Source organism: Petaurus breviceps, unplaced genomic scaffold, assembly GCF_028583685.1.
Source record: "Petaurus breviceps papuanus isolate PSGF00001 unplaced genomic scaffold, PetGlider_PUasm1.0 188, whole genome shotgun sequence".
In the NCBI taxonomy this organism is placed as follows: Eukaryota; Metazoa; Chordata; class Mammalia; order Diprotodontia; family Petauridae; genus Petaurus; species Petaurus breviceps.
The window spans coordinates 36,268,732-36,290,931 of record NW_027185804.1 but is presented as its reverse complement, the minus strand read 5'-3'; the positions used below and the strand labels follow the sequence as shown (position 1 = coordinate 36,290,931).

Sequence of the window (22,200 nt, the reverse complement as noted above, 5' to 3'; positions counted from 1 at the left end):
TCCTTCCTTCCTTCCTTCCTTCCTTCCTTCCTTCCTTCCTTCCTTCCCCACTTCTTTCCTTCCTTTTTTTCTTCCTGTTGTCCCCATCTCACTCAGTCCAGAAGTGCAGCAACCATATACTGACTACCATTGATCAGCATGGGAGCTTTATTCTGCTTCATTTTCAACCTGGACCACTTCACTGGTCCTTAAGTGGGCCCTCCCTCCCCACTCCCCTGCTTCTGAGGGCTCACCATATTGGTATTGCCCTAGTGCAGACATCTGATTATCCTAGTCCATTGAAACTCAGAACTACTGAGCTCAGGGGAGCCACATACATCAGCCTCCCAGCAGTAGGTATTCTAAGCATGAACCACCACATCTAACTCCATTCAATTTAGAAATTCATGTTTCTAAAAAACTATCACCTATTAATTTGTTTTAATTCTCCATTAGAATTTCTTCTGGTAATTTCAAATCTCACCTTTAAGTCAGTATGGAATGTCCACAATGGCAATGTAAAAATATCCAAAGCCTTCCAAGTAAAATTTAAATGAATAAATAAATGGTTTACTATTAAGAGAAAGTGAAGAGTCTGTTACAAAATTAGGCAGCAGGTCCAAAAGAGGGTGGAAATTCCCCTGTAGAGAGTGTCAGTATATTTCCTACGGCAGAAAGAATAAATTCATAGAGTTCATCTAGGCCAACCCATGGAGCTAGAGCTGTGCTCATTTGTTATCTTTTTTAAAAACTAGACTTGTAGGGGACAGCTAGGTGGCGCAGTGAGTAGAGCACCAGCCCTGGAGTTCAAATCTGGCCTCAGACACTTGACACTTACTAGCTGTGTGACCTTGGGTAAGTAACTTAACCCCAATTGCACTGTTCCCCCTCAAAGAAAATAGACTTGTAAACTTCGGGGGAAAGTTAATATCCGATCCCTAACCATTTATTGAGTACACACGTATTAAGCACCTTCTACCTATAGAACACTGAAGTGGCTACTGAAGGAGGTGCAGAGCTTTGAAACATCCCTGCCCTGATAGAGTTTACAGCCTGCTGGAGGACTGAGACACATGCAGATGACATCATATGATAGGTGCTATAGGGAGTTCTAAAACAGATGGATGTATTTCCAGGATACATTTTATGTCACTGTCACTGTGAGAGCTGCAGGGGACCTCAAACATCATATATTTAGCCCAATTCCCATCATAACTTTGAATAAAAAGCAGATTTTTTTAAAACTCTTACACACAACTTCACTAAGGGGAACCACATAGGAACACTCAACTCAAAATAGTACTTACGGATTTTTTAATTTTTTTTAAATTTTCAGATGCACTTTGTTTTTTCAATAAAATTGTGTTGCTTTCTATCTTTTGTTTTTATACCACACATATTCCACAATATAGCTGCTCCTCTTCCACTACGAGAGAACCATAGAAAAGAGAAGAAAGTTCAGCAAAGCCAGCCAGCCCAGAGAACAGGTCTGGCAGTGTAATGCTGTGCCCTGTACCCATCGTGATGCATGTTGTTTTTAAATCACAATCAGTTCCACATCTCTCCCTCTCTTCCAAACTCATCAAGCCATCTTTTTTAGCAATTTTTTTTTTAATCTGAAAGAGAAAAAAAAGCATTCAGCAAAACTAACTAAAGTGCTATCCTTCTTTGACATTGTATGCAACATTCCAAACCCATTGTAGGCTCCCACCTCTGTGGTAAAGGGAGAGAAAGAAATCTTCTCAGCTCTCAGCTGGGGCCTTAGCATTTCAGGATTTCCTTCCATTTACACCATTATCGGGTAATCTAATCTTCCCCTCTTTATCTAGCCTTAGAATATAGTCACCGTTTCATAGGAATACTTACAGACATGTAGTAGTTGACCACTCTGTAGGAAAGATTGATTTTTCAAGGTAAGAAGTACAAATTACATGTCATTTTCCTCCTAAAGATATTAATTATCCATTTCATAATTATTGTGGTAGCTAAATACACTAATATCATGACAGACCATTGCAGAAACAAATCCTAAGGAAGTCCCAAAGGGAAAGTCACAGAGCCACGTTTGCCATTCCAAATCAGCGAAGTGAAATATGTGCCAGGATGTAATTATTTGGAAATTTTCATGAAATTCATGTTGTTTGGGAACAGTTTTTTAGACCATGAATGTTGTGACAATTTTCCCATAGTAAAGATTTAATGAAAACACTTATTTACCATAAATTGAAGCTTTATTTTTATGTCTTGAAAATGGATGTATGTATTTCTACTTTAGGTAAAAGAGGGATTGTACATTCCTCAGTCCATGCTTCAGCATCACTCCTAGAAAGGGCTTGATTTTTGCCCTAAGTATTTTGTGGGTTTCTTCTTTCTTGTAGTTTTTGTGAAGTAGTGCAAACTCTGCCTTAATTTGATTTGGCATCTCTGCAATTGAACATTTGTAAGTATCTTGTATTATGGCCCATCTGGGTTGTCATAGAAACGGAAGACCTCCATCCTCTTCCCTCTAGTTAAAAATGGAATGCAAACAGTGCTTCAAAGTGACGTTTTTCTAGCACGAATGACAGCCCCAAGAAGTGCAGTTCTGAAGGGCTTCTTATTGGTTTCCTTCTCCTATGGCCTGTTGTACCAGCTAGCTCAGATGGATGCAGCTTTTCTCTTGAAAATCTGGCAACACAGCACTGAGATTCTGAAAGTACAAGCATCGTGGGGTGAAAAACTACCTTGTGCCGTTCATTCTCTTCCTCTTATTTTCTTTGAAACCAAAAAATGCAGTGTTAGCTCGTGAGTGGTTTTTGTTTGTCCCTAGCACTATTAGCTGTTTATCTGAGTTCTTATGCGTGGTAAAAGAAACGCTAATGTAGCATATCACTGTTCTTTTCACTGTTTCATTCCTTCTGTAGCTCAGATGAATCTGCTTGTAACTCATTATAGCCAACAGATACTACTGGACAAGCACACGGTCATCATTTATGACAAGAATTGAAATCTCTTGGTTCATCTGAATTATAATATGGTATAGTGGACACTATGCTGGATTTGGAGTCAGAGGACCAGGGTTCGAATCCCAGATCTGTTTCTAGTTGTCCACCTCTATGACTTATTAACCTCTATGGGCCTTGGTTTCCTCATCTGTCAAATGAGGTTTTTAGCCTAGATAATCTCTAAGGAACTTTCCAGCCCTGTGGCCAGTGATATCAAAACATGATAGATCTCCTATTTTATAAGGTATCTACCGACCACTCACCAAGATGCTTGACTTCAGAGTCATAGACAAATTTATTTGTTTTTCTGTATCATTTTATGATTCTTTTAAGTAAAGTAACTGTCAACAAATTATTTTCTATTATATTCTTTATCACTTTGCTGAAAATCTGATTAGCTAGGATGTTTTGTTTTGTAATAGCTCCAAAACAGTATGTTTTGTAGCGACTGTTTTCTAATATGAAAACCTGCCCGTTTTGGAGGAGGCAAGATTGACTTTGGGAGACTGCATGTTCTTTTCAGTGATCCCAAACTTCTCCCTGAAATAAAGGCCCGTCTTCTTGATACCAGTATTCTAGGTGGTGAATCATAGTGCACAGCTGCGAGTCTCTGAAGACCAAACATCAGTATCACCTGAAAGACCGTGGGAGGGTGGCATGGTGGATTTCCAAGGAGAACAGAGCAAGAGAGGTGATGAAGGAATATGTGAATGAATAAGATGATGGGCTGGTCGAGCAGCAGGATCAAGAAGTAACCAGTAGATAGCCCATGTGCTTCCCTGGGATCCTTGTGATGTCAAGAAAAAACCAGCAAGGCTCTCAGCATCTTGGTCGCACTGTCTCTGGTGAGCTAATGAAGGGATGTAGACCAGTCCGATAAGATAAAAAGACATGGGTGGATTGTGATCTACATCATCAGAGGGAATGTCCACATTGACAAGATCCCACATCTGTGACCTTCCACCAAGGCAGATCATGGCTTATCATCCATGTCTTTGTATAGATTCTCCATACAGAATTTCCCCAGTACGTTGGAGAAAACAACAGGCATTTTGGAACATGCTTGTTAAAAGTGAGCCAGATAGCTAGTAAATTACTACAGATTACATTTTGCTCTTAAATAATCAGTTTTTAGTCTACAGAAGCCAGCATACAATTAGTAGTGTACCTTTTTCATTGTCTTTGTTTTGACTCCTGCTTGGTGGTTGGTCATAATTTGTCTTATTTATCAATTTAAACTAGAAATACCATATTCCGTTTCCTCAAAGCTCCTATTTATAATTTTTTCACCTATATCCTGTCCTTAGTCTTGCAAGTGGCAGCTTTCTCATTCTTCATCGCCAACATCTGTCCAAACCCTTGTGTCCCACAAAACCTGACCCAGGATGGTTTCCTCCATGTCTGTTGGCATTTCTTGTGCTTGACCCCACTTTGAGAAGGAGATCCAGCAGTTGAGTGCAACAGCTTTCTCTTTCTCTAGGTGAAAGGGGTTACCTGGCTTGGAGCCCCAGTGGGTGTGTTTGCCTTAGGCATCACTCAAGGGCTCTCTCCAAGGTAACACACTGCTTCTCTTTCTTCACTGCTTTGCTCAGATTCGGGAGCTCGGCTTATACCGAGCATTAGTTTATTCTTATTGATCCGACGCTTAGTAAAAGTATTTTGCAGTTGTTTCATGTCTGCCAATAGATTTGTGAGTTCCTATTGTGGAAACGGGGATGGCCCTTGGCCCAGACGTTTGGTTTGATTCTCATAAGGACCTCATGGGGAGGAATTGCTTCCATCACTGGTAAATTATCGTCTCCTTTGCAAGTTATAGACTTAGAGAATTGCTTTGATCAGTGAGAGACCAAGTGGCTTACCCAGGGGTAATACAGGCACAAGGACATGTCACGGGCAGAACTTGAACCCCAGCTTCCTGGCTTTGACCCATCTTTATCCACTCTATACTGCCATATAGTAAACAATAACAGTGGTAACAGTGATGCTTAGCATATCTTTATATAGCACTTTGAAGTTTGCAAATTACTTTTTTTTTTCTGTACCACAACCCCAGGAAGTAGAACAGCTCATTTTACAGATGAGGCAGCTGAGGGATGTTAATGATCACAATCCAGTCATATGACTAGTTAGTAGCAGAACCAGAATTCAAACCTACATCACGTGACTCTAAGCCTGATTCTCCTTCCATTTGATATAGCTCCCTTCCCATCATAGGGCCTTCAGTAAATGTTGTTAATTGGTTTTCATCTCTATATACCAGCCACTTTTTTCATGGCCCTAGCCTCATTTCAGTCTTCAGATGAAAAAGTGTTTGGCAAAGTACAGGCAAGATAGCAAGGCAGATTGATGGCTGTGAACGATTCAAACTCTGTACCGGGAACCTTTTCCAATCCTGCTTTAAATTTGTGCTGATACCACAGATGGGAGCCCAGCTATGAATCAAGTTGCCAATCCTTAAAACAAAGAAGGCCAGAAGGGTTTGTTTTTGCAGTGCCTGCTTTTGTCCGCTGGGATTCAGCAATCTTTCAGCCTCTCGCCACAGTAGGACATGTGTATCCCTGTGTGGTGGACTGATGGCTGCTGATGTTTCTAAAATGCTGTAACAGAAGCCAGAGCGTGCTTTCATTTTCCTCACGTGTCTCAAGCGCTGCATTCAGAGCTGTCCAGTGTGTACTGGCCTCTAGCAGCTATGGCTTTGGACTCCAGGGCAGGCTAGGAGGGAGAGTAAGTGCTGACTCTGGCCCATTGAAGTCTCATTGTGGGACTTTGCTCAGAGGGCCTGGGGCCCGGGATCAGGGGGTGGAATTATCAAAGGAGTTTGCCACAGGAAGCAGGTTTGCCCAGCACAGGGAGACAGGCAGCACACTTCAGCAGGTGCCATAGCCAGGAGTCTGAGCCACAGGACTTGAACAGGTAGATTGGCTTTTGTCTGTTTTTCAACATGCATGTAAAGAGTAGAATTTGAATGTACCTGTGTTCATAATGGGCTGTTCCTTGGGAAATGACTTAGAAATATTACTGTCCAGGGTGCTGCCCTCCCACCAAGCAGGTGGAGCTCCTCCCTCTTGCCTTTCCAGAGGTAGGACTAACTTTATTTCCCTGGTGACAGGTGTCATTCCTTATCTTTGCTGTGCGTGTTGTTAACATGCCACTTGTAACACACCACCTCTGATCATTGAGGCCCTAAAAATTCACTCTGAAATTACAGACATCCTTTTTATATTTTGAGAAGGGGATACCGTGATAGACAACACTAGAATGCATTATAGTATTAAGTGAAGTTAAAATATACTTTAAGAATTCAGAATCACTTAGCTGCAAGCTGCATGCCCCAGAAAGGGGGCTGGGGAGTGCAGAAGGCAGGGTAACTCCTAAATTTCATCATCAGCCTTCACAATATGAAATCAGCCCAAAGATGACTGCCAAACCTCTTCAGGCGTCCTTAGCATCTCTTGACTTTTCAAAAACAGAACTTGGCTGCAGTTTCATATCCCCCAAGAACAGCCTCCTAAACTGATCAATGGAAAGGCACGCCACTTGAGTTACTGCCCTGTGCACACTGTGATGGTGGGATTGTGCTAACTGCTGGCCCTGGGGCCTCTAGAGCAGTAGTGCCCCTGTACCTGGAGGAAATTCCTGAGATGCTTTGTCCAAGGCTTGCTCCCCAAATAGTAAGAAAGCTGGAGATGGGAAAACTTTTTTCTTAGATGGCATTAAAGTTGAATGCCATTACACCATATTATACATTTGTTAAGGCAGGTTGTAATTAAAGCACCTTTTGTTTCTTAAATGGTTTGGATTCCAGTCAAGATTACTTGCATTCATTGTCTACCTTCCCAAGTTGGTTTCCAGTTTATCTGTAGAAGCATGTGCCTGTAGCCTTTGCTCAGGGTAGACAAACACTGGTCTACCTTTGAACATATGGAAAAACAACATGTTTGGCAGAGAGTTTAAAAATCACAGAAGCAGTATTTATTAATGCAGTACGTCTCTTTCAGAAAAGGCTGTCATTTACATAGCCACTGTCCAAAAAAAGGGTCTACTTCTGCCTCTTAAACAGTGTTTTTTCCCCAGAAAAGTTATGGGAGGAGGAGCTGTAGCCAGTCATGACCTTTGGCCCGGCAGCTCGGACTCAGAGATGATCTGATTGTCCAGTGCCGTGGTCTCCTGTGTCCCAAACCCCAGAACAGTGGTGTTTTGTCTGGGTGTTACGAAGACTTTCCAGAGCCTGGCCACACGCCCTTCCTCGCGTGGAGCTCCCGGTTCTCTCCTTGCCTGATTTCCAGCTCTGTGCTTTTTGGTGTGGGGTGTCCCCACACACGTCTTGTTGAGCCAAACATGTCTGCCGGCGAGGCACGGAGCGGGGTCGTCTTGTGCTTGAGTCGGCAGTATTCAGGGCTCCTTTTGTGCCGGGTGCTGGCCGCACCGGCCCACAGAGCCTTATCACACACAGCCAGTTGGTGCTGCTGGTGCGAAAGCACAGGGGAGCTCTCGTGTGGAAGGTTAATGGAGTGTAATTATAAAGAAAAATGAACTGCTTGTGCACTCCATCTCGCTCTCCCTTCAGCGACACTGACAAGGGCTCTGATCTTTTCTAAACCTGGGAGCAGAGGCTCAGCGCCTCAGATCAAGACAGGAAAGCCAGAGCCGGGGCTGGGAGCCTCCTTCCCGGGGAGGGGATCGGCTCAGGAAAGCCTGAGAACACCGCCTTGTTAACCAGGTGCCTTCATGTCACATCCTCTCTTCCACTCAATTTGCTCTATTTTCTTTTCCTCCTGATTAGTGGCTTTGCCAGCAGACTGCATGCAAGCAAGTCTGCCCCATTGTGTCCATCAGATAACTAATATACTTGCCCTGCCTTCCCAGCCACTGTTAATGGAACTGGTTCTGCTAACAGAAATGGAAGCAATTGGCTTTTTCTGTTCCCAGGGCCCAAGCTTAGCAAACCGTAGGAAGTGTGAGTGCCGTCTGACAGCTGGGCCTTCCTCCCAGGAGCTGCATGTGGTTCTGAGATTATATACGCCTCTGTGGGCTTGGGACACAGTTAGATCCTTATGTCCTTTCTTGGAAAATGCCACAAGAAATCTCCAGTAGGGGAAAAGCATCTGTGGAGGCCAGAGACAGAAAAGGAAAGAAGAGAACAGGAGACGTGGAAGGGGTGTGATAAGTGGATAAATTTGCGTGGCAGGAGGCTGCTGCATTTGCTCACAAGCATTGCTGAGGCTTCCTGCTTCCACAGCATCCGAAGGGGAAGCTGAGCTAGGTTGATTTAGTGTTTTTGCCAGCTCAGCATAGAGTTGAAATAAGGTGTTGCAGACTGATGGAACAACAACCAAACCCCTGACATCTTGTTCTTACAAAGTCTAAAACATGTAACTGCTCTTGGCAAGGCTGCACTACCTCCTGAGATAAGTAAATTCAGCATCACATACATTAGGCCTGTGGAGACTAAGCGGGAATGATGGCCGTGTCACTTACCCAGCAGCCCTTATTGACTGAGCCGTCCTCCTTGAGGTGATCAGGAGGGGGAGGGCAGCCAGGTTTCACAGGAGGGACGCTGATAGTTTATGGAAAAGAAAAAAGAGATGGAATTTTTTGCAATAATTAGATAAATCCATTAATAAATAAAATTCAGATTATTTACAGCTTTATGTTGAATGGCCACAAAGTTCTTGAAGACCCAAATTGTACCAGATTCTCTCTTATTGATTCAGTGGTAGTAATTGTGTCAGAATTATGGCAAGTGTTCCAAGGATGGAAGGAGCTCAGTAGGATCTAAAGTCAGCTCTTCCTGCTCCATAGAGTGAGATTCCAAACAGGACAGCTCCAGGGTGACAGTCCCTGCTCAGCTGGAAGAAAGGGGCCTTCAGTGACAGCCACTCAGGCTTTGCTGCTACCTACTGACCCAGCTACAGCCACCGAGGGGCCGGAGAGAAACCAGGGGTTGAGAATTTGGGAGATCCATCTTTCACTTCCCACTTTGCTTCTGGTAGCTTTGGGGAAGTCACTTCACTCCTTCCTTGAGTGGGTTGGACTTCATGAAGCACATGTTCTGTAAAGCCAGGCACTGGGCGGGATACCTGATTACGGCCCATCTCTGCCTCCTAACATTTACCCTTTCTTGGCTTCACCTTCCCCCGGCCTAGCCTGCAGATAAATCATGATTACTGCCTCAGCTTACCTCATACATACAATAATGGGTAGAGAATTATTAGAGAACTGAGAGATGTCATTGCTAGGCATTATTATCACTTTGACATTTTTAAATCATCGATTCATTAAGGAAGTTGTTGGAGGGAAATGATTTCTTCTCAGTTTTTTTAGGTTTAACTCAAAAGACTAAGTTCTTAGAAGAGAAGTCTGGCCTACTCATTCTCTACATAAATACCCTTTTTTCTTGCATAAATTGAATGACTTAATATTTTATTTTTCTTATGCTGAGCAGGGTTCGGCTGGGTCAGTGTTGGGTGAGAGTCTGGGAGTTGGGCCTATGCTCTTAGCAGCTCCTTGAGAAACTGTCTTTCTCTGCGTCCCTGTAGTCCACTGTCATGGCTACAGGTGCTGGGCAGGGGGAGAAGTGCAGCCCCACACACTGCACTACACTCGACATAATGAGAATCCCTATGCAGTGCTTTCCAGATGCCCTGTCTGAGAGAGAGCGAGCGAGCAGATACAAAATGAATGTAAGGTCTTTGGGGGAGGGTGTCAGGAATGACTTCATGTAGAAGGTAACACTTGAGCTGGATTTTGAAGGAGATCAGAGATTCCCAAAAGCAGCCGGGAGGAGGGAGTATAGGCCGGGCAGGGCTGGAGGGAGTATAGGCCAGCAGGGAGGGCAGGGGTGGGATGGGGGACACCCAAAGGCCATGAAGGTGAGAGATGGAACACTGTGTGTGAAGGACAGCTGGTATGTCAGGCTGGACTGTGGATGTTTGGAGGTGAATGAAGTCTAAGAAGACTAGACAAGTCTCAAGAGGCCAGGGGCTAGTGAGCTTTTAGGGCCAGAGGGGTTTATAGAAAAGTAGGGAGCCGTTGAAGTGTATTGACCAGGGGAAGATGCAGTGAAGCCTACGCTTTGGTGACTGAGTGAAGGATGGGTCAGGGAGGGGCAAGAGCTGTGATAGAGAAGCCAAGTGGGGGCTGTGCAGGTAGTCCCAGGTGAGAAGGGAAGAGGCCCACCTGTGGGTGGCATCTGTGTGGATGGAGGAGACATCGTGGAGATAGAAGCAAAATCTGGAGCCAGCTTGGACTCATGGGAGAGTGACTAAACAAAGCTGGGGAGCCCCGCGGCCGGCGGTGCTAGGACCAGATCTGGGAGCCAGCAGCACAGACGTGGCCATTGAACCCATGGGAACAGAGGGGCACCAGGTACAAGAACAGGTGCCGACAGGAGTGAGAGGGCTGGGGGACATCCAGTCAGCAGGTGGGGCACGGAGGTGTAGAAGTTGTGGTCACAGGCAGGAGGGGAAGATAGACAGCATTGAGGGCCAAGATGGAGATCTAGGGAGCACTGGGAACTTGGGGAGGAGCTGGTGCAGTTCAGCTTTGACATCCAAAGTTGGCTGAAGTCCGTCTGCCTGAGATGTCAGATGGCTTAATCCTCTGTAAAGTACTTTGAGGCCCTCTGATGGCTTGGCACAGTCATGTGACCCTTTACGACCTTTTTTTCTCATTTCCTTAGTTTTATTCCATATTGTATACACGCTGTTGTACATGCAAGATGCTTCATTCATCAGACGTGTGTGAACACGTGAGTAAAGTGAACAAGCGAGTCCCCCACACTCCTCATCCGCAGGGGCTTGGTGTTAGCCAAACAGGCACCCTTTGGTCACCAGCCATTAGTTAGTGGAGATCTGTTTCCTGGGCAGTATGACACAGTCAGGTGTGCTGCACCCCTTCTTCCCACCCCAGCCCGACTTGGTGAGCTGTAGGCTCACGCAGTGCCACAGGTGAAGAGGTGGAAGGCGCTCTGGACGCCAGGTCACACCTCACACAGTAGGCGTTTAATAAGCATTTATGGAATGAATAAGTGCACTCATTTCTAGAATCGTTTCCTTGATGTTTGTAGGAGCATAGGATGGTCTCCCAGCCCAAGCCCCTCCTTTCCCAGATAAGGCAGCTAGGGCCCGGAGAGGGTGACCGGCCTGCTGTGGGGACACAGCCTTCCTAAGTGGCAGAGCCACCATCCCTTGGAGGCTTCTTGACTCCTGCTCCCCAGCACTTATCCCTACACATCAGTTCTTTATCTCTTACTTTTAAATTCATTTCCTCCAACTCGTTCATTATTATAAACCTTGATTAAACAGAATGTTAATTGAATTTTCTAATTAACTGTGGATAAACCTGAAAACCCTCTTGCTTCAGCACCTTGTTGAAAATCATACTGAAATGCATGGTTCCAATTGCCTGCCTTAGTGAACTTAATTTAACCATTCTTTGGTAGGGGAAGGTTCCTGCGCAGCCTGGGGTCATTATTATTAATGTCAGGGCTCATTGTACAATGCTGTTGGAAGTAGAAGAGATCGGAGATTGAGATTAATCTGTGCTGACCCCAGGGTGTTCCTTGGGAGTCTAGAGTTGATGTTGTCTTTGTCATTATTGTCTTAATAGATCCCTGGTAGAAGGTGGCTTTGTTGTCATTTAATTGACTCCAGGGATTTTTAAGCTGGCCAGAACCTCGAAGATCACCTAAGCATACCTCAGCTCTTTAAAGAGGAGGAGACGAGAGGTCAGCAGACTAATTGACATGCCCCAAGTGTGGCAGCCTAATTCTTTCCCCCACCCCGTGTCCTCCTCCCTCTCCTGGAAGTGTATAATACAGGGGGAAAACAGGAGCTGAATAATTGAAGGCTTTCCTGAGAGTTGCTTCTCATCTGTCCTCAACCCCCTTCCCCACTTCTGGAAACCAACAAAGGATCGGTTTGCCTCCAAGGCCCAAAAGGAGAGGCAGAATAATAAACGTTCTGGACCTGGAGGTGAAAGCATTTACCTTTCCTTTTCCCTTCCTGGTCCTCGTCTGGAAAGGGAAAGTGACATTGGTTCCCAGGGCTCTTAGGTGTGGTGACTCCTGCTACCAGGGCTGTCTGGCACTCTCTGAGCCCTGAGAGCTGATGCACTTTCCTCAGGGGTACCCAGTCAGTGTTTCAGGGGCAGGCCTTGAACCCAGAGCCTCCTGGCTTCCTGGCCAGCTCTGTATACTTCATAGTAAAACAGAGACAGTGATACAGTCAGTGATGCCTCCCTCAGGGGGTGGTTGTGGGGAAAGCTGTCAGGACTCTCCACGCTTGCTGACCTCAAGAGCTTACTGCATGTTTTTAGACCCCAAGGAAGTCGGACAAAAAGAAAGTCCCATGTACATACATTGAAACATTGCTAGCAGCATGTTTGTGGTAACAAACGAGGGAGAAAGTAGATACTCATCCACTGGAAAATGGCTGAACCAACTGTGCATAGATAGGCATGCAGTAAGATCTTGCCCTGTAAGAAACAGTGAACAGGGAATTTAGAGAAACAGGAAGTCTGATACAGCCTGATGTAGAATGAAAGACGACATCAGGGGAATCAAGTAACTGCAGCTGCGTAAACCAGAGGGCTGCCCCTAGGGTCTCTAGTTCCAGAGAGCTGACAGGAACCTCCCTTCCACCAGAAAGAGTGCAGGGGAGTAACTGGGACAGAAAACCAAGAGATGTCTGTCGGTCTTGAGCTGGGAGCCTGAGGTCTGGGACTTGGCTCTGCCTCTGATGCTTCTGGAAAAGCTCAGGCTCCCCAGGCTTCCTCATCTGCCCAATGGAGAGGTGGATCCTTAGGTCACCAGTGTGGGCAAAGCTCAGACCCTGCAGGGACCTCAGGGTTCTTGGAAACCCCGTACAAGGAGAAGGTGCTGCTCTTGCTGCTCTGTCAGAGGATTCATGAGAAAGGACCTGAAACCCTGGGCATTGGGCACTTTAGAAACCTTAAAGCCCGACTGACATGTGAGCTTCGCTCTGTGGTGTGGATGGTTGAGTCTCTCTGCTCAGCAGTAAGTGGGTACCCCTCTCCTACACCAACCTCAGCAAAGGGAGGTGAGGGGCCGGGATATGTCTCAGGAGAGGGAACTGAGCAGTTACACCAGCTGTCAGTCAGTAAGCTAGACACAGAAGAAGGATACCCAGCATGGAAATGAGTCAGGCAAAAGGCATTTGTACCAGACATGATGCAAGGTGCCAAAGATCTAAAGACAAGGAAGGAAACAGTCCTTACTTGCAAGAAAAACATTTTTACTCTATCCTGAAAAGTCCTTCATATCTTATTTTGTGAAGTCTTTAATTGCTTTTATGTATTTTTGAGAGATTAAATCTTGGAAAAATTTTAGCTTGTAAAAATGCCCTTTCCCCCACAGTTAAGGTTTTATGAAATATTTGAAAATGTAACGAAATGCATCTTTTATCTCTCAAGAGAATGAATGGTTGTCCCTTTCCCCTCTCCTTCTCAAAATTTTCTTCAACCTTTAATAAAGCAGCGCCTGACAAAAGGTGTAAGCAAACAGCCCACCTGTGAGGCTCTAAAGGACACATTCAGATTTCTGCCATCTCTCCTCCAAGGAGATCATTCTGCCACAGGAGAGTGGATGGCATTCTCAGTCACATGTACTCAAAGATCCAGCCCCTGGAGTTAAGCACCCCCTCATCTTGGCAGCATATGGAGGTGATGGGATCGCTCCCTCTGGGTGCATTTTATGTGAGGTCTTGTCAAAAAGTGTGTTTGTGACACTATCCATTTTTCTCTTGAAATGATTGCACAGATACTTAGTAATAAATTTAGCAGCTCAAACAGAGAGTTCTTTGTAGTGCTAAGAAGCCCTCATGCTGGGGGTTAAGAAACCTTTTATTTTAGCTCTAGTGTTGATAATAGTAATTTATTATTTATTAACCACCCAAAGTATGTTTGGGACAGACCAGAGTATAGTTTTTAAATTATAACCCCGTGTGGCATTTCTATCTTTAATGATTTTTAAGGTTTGCCTTGTTTAAATGCTATAGTAAAAAACTATGCATGTTTGATTATATTTGAACGTATGGTATTTTCTATATGCTTCATTTTGCATAACTAAGATACTATATTTGCTATTTCTAATGGCCAGGTGTAGTCTGAAGTACAGTGCCCTTCTACATGCATCTGGTGGTTTTCTTTTCCCTTTTTTTAATCAACCCATAAAATAGATTTAAAACTCATACACTTCATCATTTCTAAAACATATACTGGCCTTGGGAGAAGAGACTTGTTTCAGAGGAAGCACAACTCTGCATCAGAATTTAGCCTGATCAGTCAGATCAGCTTCTGTCCTGAATATCTGTGAAAATAGAGAGTTTTTTACTCTAATTTCAAATCGGTTCCAAGGTTGGAAGTAGAAAGAAAACAAGCTGTTTTATCTCTGTGGCATTCTGTCCGTACACACACACACGATTTCATTTGTGAAATGTTGGTACTATAGCTGTACTTGGACCGTATTTTAACATTCAGAGTAAACTGTTATGCAACCATCTCCTAAGGTTATTCTTTCGTGGGGAAAATTCTAGTAGCTTTGGGGTAGGAGAATGAGAGCGTTGCTGCCCTGCCTGGGCCAGTGCTGGTGTGGCCAAGGCTTCCTTTGAAGTGGGGGTGGAGCTGCGGAGTTATGAATGATGAGGGTTGCTGAGCACATACAGTAGTACTAGTAACAGATGGGTTGCAAAGGGGGCACACATTTGACTGAACCATGTGCAAATTAATAACCTCTGTCACAACTCACGAGGAGACAAAGGGAGGATTCCGGCACTCTTTTGTACTAGCCAGCAAATAAACTGTATTGTCTTCCGTGGTCATGGAGGGTTTTTCTTCTGCTCTCCGACTGTTTACCATCTATGGTGAAGCGTTTGGTGAGTTAGGCTACATTTACATTGGCTTCCATTTCAGGGAGTAAGTGCTCCGTGACCCCGACCCACTATGGAGCCATCGGAAATCCAGGCTGCACTTAAAGAGATTCAGCCTGCATAGAAAAGGATTTCTAGAACAGGTTTGATTCTTAAGCCGAAGAGCGAGATTGAACATTTACTTTCGTAATCCTGACCTTTGGTTGTGCTTCTAATTTTTTGGGAAACAGTGTTTGAAGCCTCTAACAGAGGAAAAAAAATCTCTTGTCTGATGAAAATTATATTGCTAGAACATTTCTGACAGTGAAAAGAAATGTCACATCAATTTAACTGATGCCCTGAAGGACTGTTTTGTCCCTGTCCTGGTAAAGTGCCCTAGCAGAGTGCCATAAGGCAGAAACAGGACAGTTAAGTTTTAGACCACTGTAGCCTTTAAAAAAAAGAAAAGAGTTTGTAATGGGAGACTACACTTCCCAGCATACAACATTCTTTTTTCCTTCCAGTAATGTTTTATACTGCATGTTGGGATATGTAGGCTGCCCTAAGGCACCTTGCATCTCTTTAGAACAGCTGCTGCTTACTTTAGACAAAATAGGAATGGTCTTCCGGATCTTAGAAGGGTCCCTAGATTGGCAAAACTGTCTTTAAAGGCAAATGTTGGGGGAGGAAGAAAGTTTACCTTTTAGAGTGTAAATAAACTTGATAAGAAAATTGTAAACTTCATTTCAGTCAGTATCAAATAATTCCCTATGGAGATGAGAGATGTTATTGCTAAGAATAAAAGTTCTAATTCCCCGTGGAGATAGGATGGAAAACCAAATGCAAATACCAGCATTTTAAAAAAATCAAATAAGGAATAAATTCCAAAGAATATTGTTTAATTAAATAAAATAAGCTCATCTAATTAATATGACATATTCAGTCTCCATCATCTGTTAAACATCTATCCAGAGAATCTTGATATTGCAGGAAAAAAAATTACCTGGATTATTCAAACTGTTGCTTTTATATAATTAACTTACATAAAGTCAAAGGCATTTTAAAGGAAGCAGGATTTTTTTTTAAGTTTTGTCTATCTTCCCAAATATTAAAGACTAGGAAAAAAGCTAAGTGTCTGGGAGCACAGACTACAATTATCAACAGAACTATCATAAAATTTTCAATTCAACTTTTATTAGTATTTTTAAACAAATTACTCTTTCCAAAATGAAAGTATCAGTGATCTTAAGTGGGTAGGGAACCATTTGTGAAAAGTGTTTTGAAGTTAAAGAACATGGTTTCCAGCCCCAGCTTTGCTACCTAGTGTCTATAACCTTGTGAGGTTCTCTCTAGGCCTCAGTTTCTTCATCTGTAAAATAAAAGGGGATAGACTAGAAGAATTCTTAAGGTTCCTTCCTATTCTAAATCTGTGAGTCTACTTTAGTAGAGAACATGTACTGCCCACCATGTGATATAAAATGGGATTAGGTGACAGACTTGAAAAATTAATAGAAACATAAGATTTACATGAAATGACACAAAATGAAGTTAAGTTTAGAACCAATAGAACCATATGCACAATGACTGTAGTTGTATAAGTGAAAATACTGCTAAAAAGCCTCTTAGGGGCATCTGAAAAAATTATGATATATGAATATAATGGAGTATTATTGTGCCACAAGAAATTATGAAAATAATAGATTCAGAGAAACCTAATAGGACATATATGAAGGTGCAAAGTGAAGTGAGCAGAACCAAGAGAGCAGTTTATACAGTGATTATAACATTGTAAAGCACAACTTTATAATGTGAAAGATTTAAGAAATATAATCAACACAGTGACCAATCACAACTCTAAGAGATTGAAGATGATTATGCTTCCTATGTCTTGGCAGAAAGATGAACTAGAAATATTGAGTGAGACATACGCGTTCAGACTCAGCCAATGTGTCTATTCTGTGTAAATATAACTAATTTTTACAGAGGAAGGTTTTTATTTTGGGGAGAGGAGGATCAGTGGGGTAGTGATATTGATGCTTTTTTTGTTTGTTTTAAAAATAAAGGAAGAAAGGAACATGAATAAATAAATAGAAGTCACACTTTGTACCCTCTGACCCAGTGAAAATATTACTAGGTTTATATCCCAAAAAGATCAAAGAAAGAGGAAGAGAACTCATATGTACAAAAATATTTATAGTAACTCTTTTTGTGGTAGCAAAGAATTGGAAACTGAAGGGATGGCCATTAACTGGGGAATAAATGAAAAAGTTGTGGTATGTAAATAGGATCAAATACTATTGTGCTATAAGAAATGATAAAGGGGATAGAATCTGAAAAACCTTAGAAGACTTACAAGAACTGATGCAAAGTGAATTGAGCAGAACCAGGAGAATCATTTATACACTCACAACAGTATTATATTTTGTACTTTGTAGCTTTGAAAGACATAGAAACTCGATCAACATAATGACCAGTCACAATTTCAAAGGACTTATGATAAAAATACTATCCAACTCCAGATAGAGAAATGATGGACTCAGCTACACGTGTAGATCAAAGCACATGTCCTTCCTTCCTTCCTTCCTTCCTTCCTTCCTTCCTTCCTTCCTTCCTTCCTCCCTCCCTCCCTCCCTCCCTCCCTCCCTCCCTCATGAGCATAAATATTTGTGATGGACTTTGTTTTTCTTGCCTTCTCAAGTGGATGGTAAGAGGAAGAGGGAAAGAATTTTGAACTGAAAATAAAATTTAATTTTAAAAAAGATGGCTGTTGATGAGCTCATAGAAACAAAATATTCACAGCAACAATTTTTTTTGTAACAAGAATTGAAATATATACCCATTGATTGGTGAGTGACTGAAAGAAAAAAAGTAAATGAGAGCACAGAAGGAAGTTCGGGAGACACAGACCAAAGGACAGTGTTAGATCCAACTAACCTATTAAAATTAGGATTAAAAAAAAAAAGAAAACAAACCTCAGACTCTACATATATAGTTTCATGTACAGTCCACTTTTTCGATGCTTAATTGTATAGAGGAATATATATATATGTAATATGTATGTACGTATATGTGTGTGTCAAGTTCCTAATAATGAAAGGGAAATAAAAGGCACTTGGAATCAGATTAAATGCAACGGTCAACCTTTGTTCCAGAGGACAGGTGATAAAGTCAACTCCTCTAGGGGACTGGCTACAGGTCAGAGACACTGGCTATACTGTTAGATGTAGTTATTTTATTGGTTGATTTTGATTAACTATTTTTATCTGTTATAAAGGTAGATTCTGGAGGGGAAGTATATTAGGAAGTGATTATGGCATTAAAAAAACCCAAAAGACATAAATAAAACTTTTTTTTTAAATAACAGCAAAGAAAAAGTTAGGACTTCTGCCTCTGGCAAACAGGTGGTGTTTTGAAGGTATTTGTGAGAAGATTGAGGCTGTTTATCTAACTACAACTGTAATGATTACCAGAGAAGCTTGGGGAAAACCTTCTAGAGCCTTAGAAAGTGAATAAAGTATCATTATTTTTAGCTAAGCCTATTTTTACAGCTACTCCCACAGACGAAACTTCCTCCTCCATCTGAATCCTACTGTGTGTCTCCTCCCTAACGTTCCTTCTAATAACTTTGCTGCAGACATGCTCATTGAATACCTCTGTATTAGAAGGGGTTAGTTTGTGGTGTTCATCTCACTTTTCGAAGGTACTCTGCATATGTAAGAGGAATCCTCATACACACTTTCCTTTCCCCGAGATAACATTGATATTTTACTCCAGCTGTGGTTTTGCCTCTGCCGAGTCATGTCAGTGACACATAACTTCCACTTTAGAGGATAAATATATGACAGTATTCCGGAAACTGTCATCATATCTGCTTTCTACAGCCGTGGTGTTGATATCTCTCTGTATTATTTATAAATGCAGTGATTAAATTTCACATTGGACAGCAGTAGGGTTTTTACTTGGAGTAAAATTCAGCTTCATCAGCAAATGTGAGTTTCTTGAGTTACGGGTTTTCTCCTCACTCAAAACTGAGTTTCCTTGTCTGTCTCGGTCTGAGCAGTCGGTATACCTGTAGTAGTCAGGGAGAATCCCTCCATGTTGTGGTAGTGAAGACTTGTGGGATTAGGATTTGGCTTCCGAGAGGTGATGGAAAGTTAGAGCAGATCAGTCAGCCACTTCTCCACGTCTTCTAGATTGTCCTCAAAAGCACTGTCCTGTACCTTCACTGTTGCACTGGGCAGAAGAGGCTGTTTGTGTGGTGGTGGTTTATCCCTGGTCACACCACTCAGGAACGTGATCCAGCCGACCCTGCAGAGATCGGTGCTAGGCTTATAGTCAGAATAAAAGAGAGGCTGCAGCAGGAAGCAGCTCTGTACCAAGTGGAACGAAGGGCCAGGGGAAATCCGGCAACGTCTACGTTTGGGATGAACAAACCTTGCTGAGTCCCCTGTGAGGCCAAGGAGAGGAGCCCTATTTCAAAGCAGAACTGTGAGACTTAACTGAGAAAGATGTTCGTGGCCTGATTTTAAGAGGAAAAAATCCTTCCATCTGGCATCCCCACTGTACAAGGGCATGGGAGCCTAGAAAAATTGGCTTAAGCAGCAGAGAAGCCAGCCTGACTTTCTGCTGAATCGGACCAACAAATCTCCATGTGTTTTTCTTTGAGATTGGGCCTGCTGTCGTGTGAACAAGATGATAGTATCGCTGAATGTCACAATATTGATTACCAAGGCTACCTGTCTTCGAAACAGTGACATGGCATGTCAGAGGCTCTGTGAACTCTTCTGCCTGAACAAGCCCTGATGAGACCTAGTGATGTGGATGTCAGGGGATCTGGGCCTCAGAATTACATGCTGGGCTATGGAGCAGCACCTGACAGATGGATTGAAGGGAGCTGCCACTAGCCAGCACAGAGGCCGGGGAGGACCATCTATTGTTTTCTGAAGAATGTATGGAGAGACACCTATAGGCTCTTAACTTTCTCTTCCCTTCTTCCTCTCTTCTGTTCCTTCCCCACCCCCACCTCCACATTTTATCTGTTCCTTGTCTTTTCTGTCTTTAGACTCTCATTAGGTTGTAAATGCCAGATTAAGAAATGACCTGTTTGTGAATAGTGGGTTTTTCACATAGCTACAGGATTGTGAGCAATGCTCCAAAGGGATTGATAAGTTTGAAAGGTTTTTCTTACATGTGTCTAATGCCGAAAATGTCAAACTGCTTACAACAGTGTAATCATCATTAAAGAGTTAGAAGACATTCCGTTTGCCTGCAAAACGCATAATTTCTCTGATTAAAGGAATTAAAGTTCACAGATTTAGGAGATAGAAGGAAGATACCTTTTACAAGGGACATTAGTGAACTTCAGGTGATCTTACATCGTACATTACAGATGTGCCTTCTAAAGCTCGAGGTTGCCCCCACTCTTTATCTACTACATAAAAGTACCACTGAAACATAGGATTGCTCTGAAATTGATGGGAGGGATCTGCTACATTCCATTGACTCATATTAGAACTATAGGTTTGGCTGTCTTCTGGAAAAAAAAACTGCCTAAGCTTGACCCCTTTAAAATGAATATATCAGCCTCCCCAGACCCAAGGAGCCCTCAAACTTTAGCGCAACTCCTGGGCTGTTGAAGTTGTTGTATTTTAGTAGACAGTGTTTAAAATAACTTAAACAACCATAGCAATCATATTCTTCTCCACATTTATTTCAGTGAAACACAAAAAGTATTGGCTGCCCTCTGCACTACCATCACCCCTTCCAGGATCCAGCTAGCATATTCTCACTGCAGAGACGCCATGGCCACTTGCACTCAGTCTAGGCTTTGTGATCTGCCTTTCAAAACAAAACAAAACAAAACAAACAAACAAAAACTTTCCCCAACTTACATGATCTGACTCATACCCCAGGCTGCATGCAGAGCCCCTTTTCTTGGCTGCCTTTCTTTCCTTCTTTTCTTCATCTTCCCTTTTTTCCCCTCCGGAGGACTAATGAAAGTTTGTCAGGATTTTGATCCTGTTTTTCCCAAGCTTCTGTGGGCTTTGTTTCAGGCCCTGGGGGAGGAACAGTTGTGGATGCATTGACTCCCACTCAGCTAGCTCTTGCTCTGATTGGCTGTCACCTTGCTAAGCCATATGGCTGAGGAGTACTCAAGCCTCTATCCCCTTTCTCCCTCTTTTCCCTACTGTTCCCTTCTGTCGGACATAGCCCGGTGTGAGCAAGGTCCTTGCATTGTCTCTTGCTGCTGGCTCGCTTCAGTTAGGCAGGCAGTTGGAGGCACCATTCACACTGAATTTCCTAAGGATGGCTGTAGAAGAGAAAATCACCCTTGCCTTTTGTGCCTGGTACAGTAATTATTTAGTCTCCTGTGCTGTTTTTATTCAGAGTTCATTTTTTGGCAGGTGTCACATTGGTCTTGTATTATTTCCTCTTGATTTCCCTCCCTCTCCCCCCCCCCATTTGAACTGGTTTCTGTAAATGTTCGAGCAGTCCTTTCTCCAACTGCTAACTGCTGACATAGCATTTTAGAGTTTGTTAACATGTTTAATGTCTGATGGTACAGAGCTGAAAGCAGTTCTAAATAATTATTCAATTCTTAAATGTCTAAATGTTCTGGCAGTCACTAAACAATAAAATCTGCATCTAAAATCCTGACTTACCCATGCCCCTACCCCCCACTCCCCAGAGAGAAGGTTTGGTATTAGCATCACTTTTCTTTCCATGCAGAAGAAATGGGCATTGGAGAGTTTGAAAGTCAGAGGCTTCAGAAGCCTTCCATATTGTGGTGAACTTGTTCTTTGGTCATTCACACGCTCTGAACATGCAATTGTCCGCAGATGAAGTGCTGCAGGGTGTGTAAGAATTTCCTTTTCAATACATTGGCCCTCATTTCATATTTCATTTTCTGAAAAGTCATTCAGGAATAAGGATTTAACTTACATTTTCAATCCTATGTAAAATTCTTAAAGTAGTACATTAGTGCTGCTTTTTGAATATTTGGTGGAATTTTGAAAATATAAATAAGAATGCTGTAGATAGAGGTCCTTGGCAGGACACAGTGCAGGAAGATGCGCTAGAACCCTAAACAGGAATGTGAACACGAACAGGAAGACACTTAACCCTTGCTTTTGTACTTTTCCTTCACTCCCCTTTTCTCTACCCCACGTCAGAGAAATAAGAGTCCATGTTCCAGGCTAGTATGCTTATATGGACTAAAACTTGACCCCGTCTCTGAAGAATGAATAAGTTCAGCCCAGCCTACACATTCTCCCCAGTCCAGCCATCTGACCCCTCAGAGCATTAGTCCACTCTTTCTTCTAGCCAGGAGGAACAGGAGAGACTAGAGGTCAGGTTTCAACATCTGTTCT

The 22,200-nt window shown here is 42.9% G+C and overlaps 2 protein-coding genes and 1 long non-coding RNA gene across 14 annotated transcripts in view; 2 read left to right on the top strand and 1 right to left on the bottom strand.

The window, feature by feature from the left end:
- The window catches only part of PEX16 (peroxisomal biogenesis factor 16), a 239,331-nt gene that overhangs the window by 145,653 nt on the left and 71,478 nt on the right, over positions 1–22,200 (top strand). The gene's annotated exons all lie outside the window — the stretch shown is intronic.
- PHF21A (PHD finger protein 21A) overlaps positions 1–22,200 on the top strand; it is a 218,285-nt gene that overhangs the window by 155,577 nt on the left and 40,508 nt on the right. The window lies entirely within an intron of this gene.
- On the bottom strand, positions 1,279–22,080 carry LOC138163875 (uncharacterized). The gene is made up of 3 exons (XR_011168950.1): positions 20,722–22,080; positions 8,442–8,520; positions 1,279–1,595 (listed from the first exon to the last, which is right to left on the bottom strand). It is a non-coding gene; the product is annotated as an uncharacterized lncRNA (long non-coding RNA).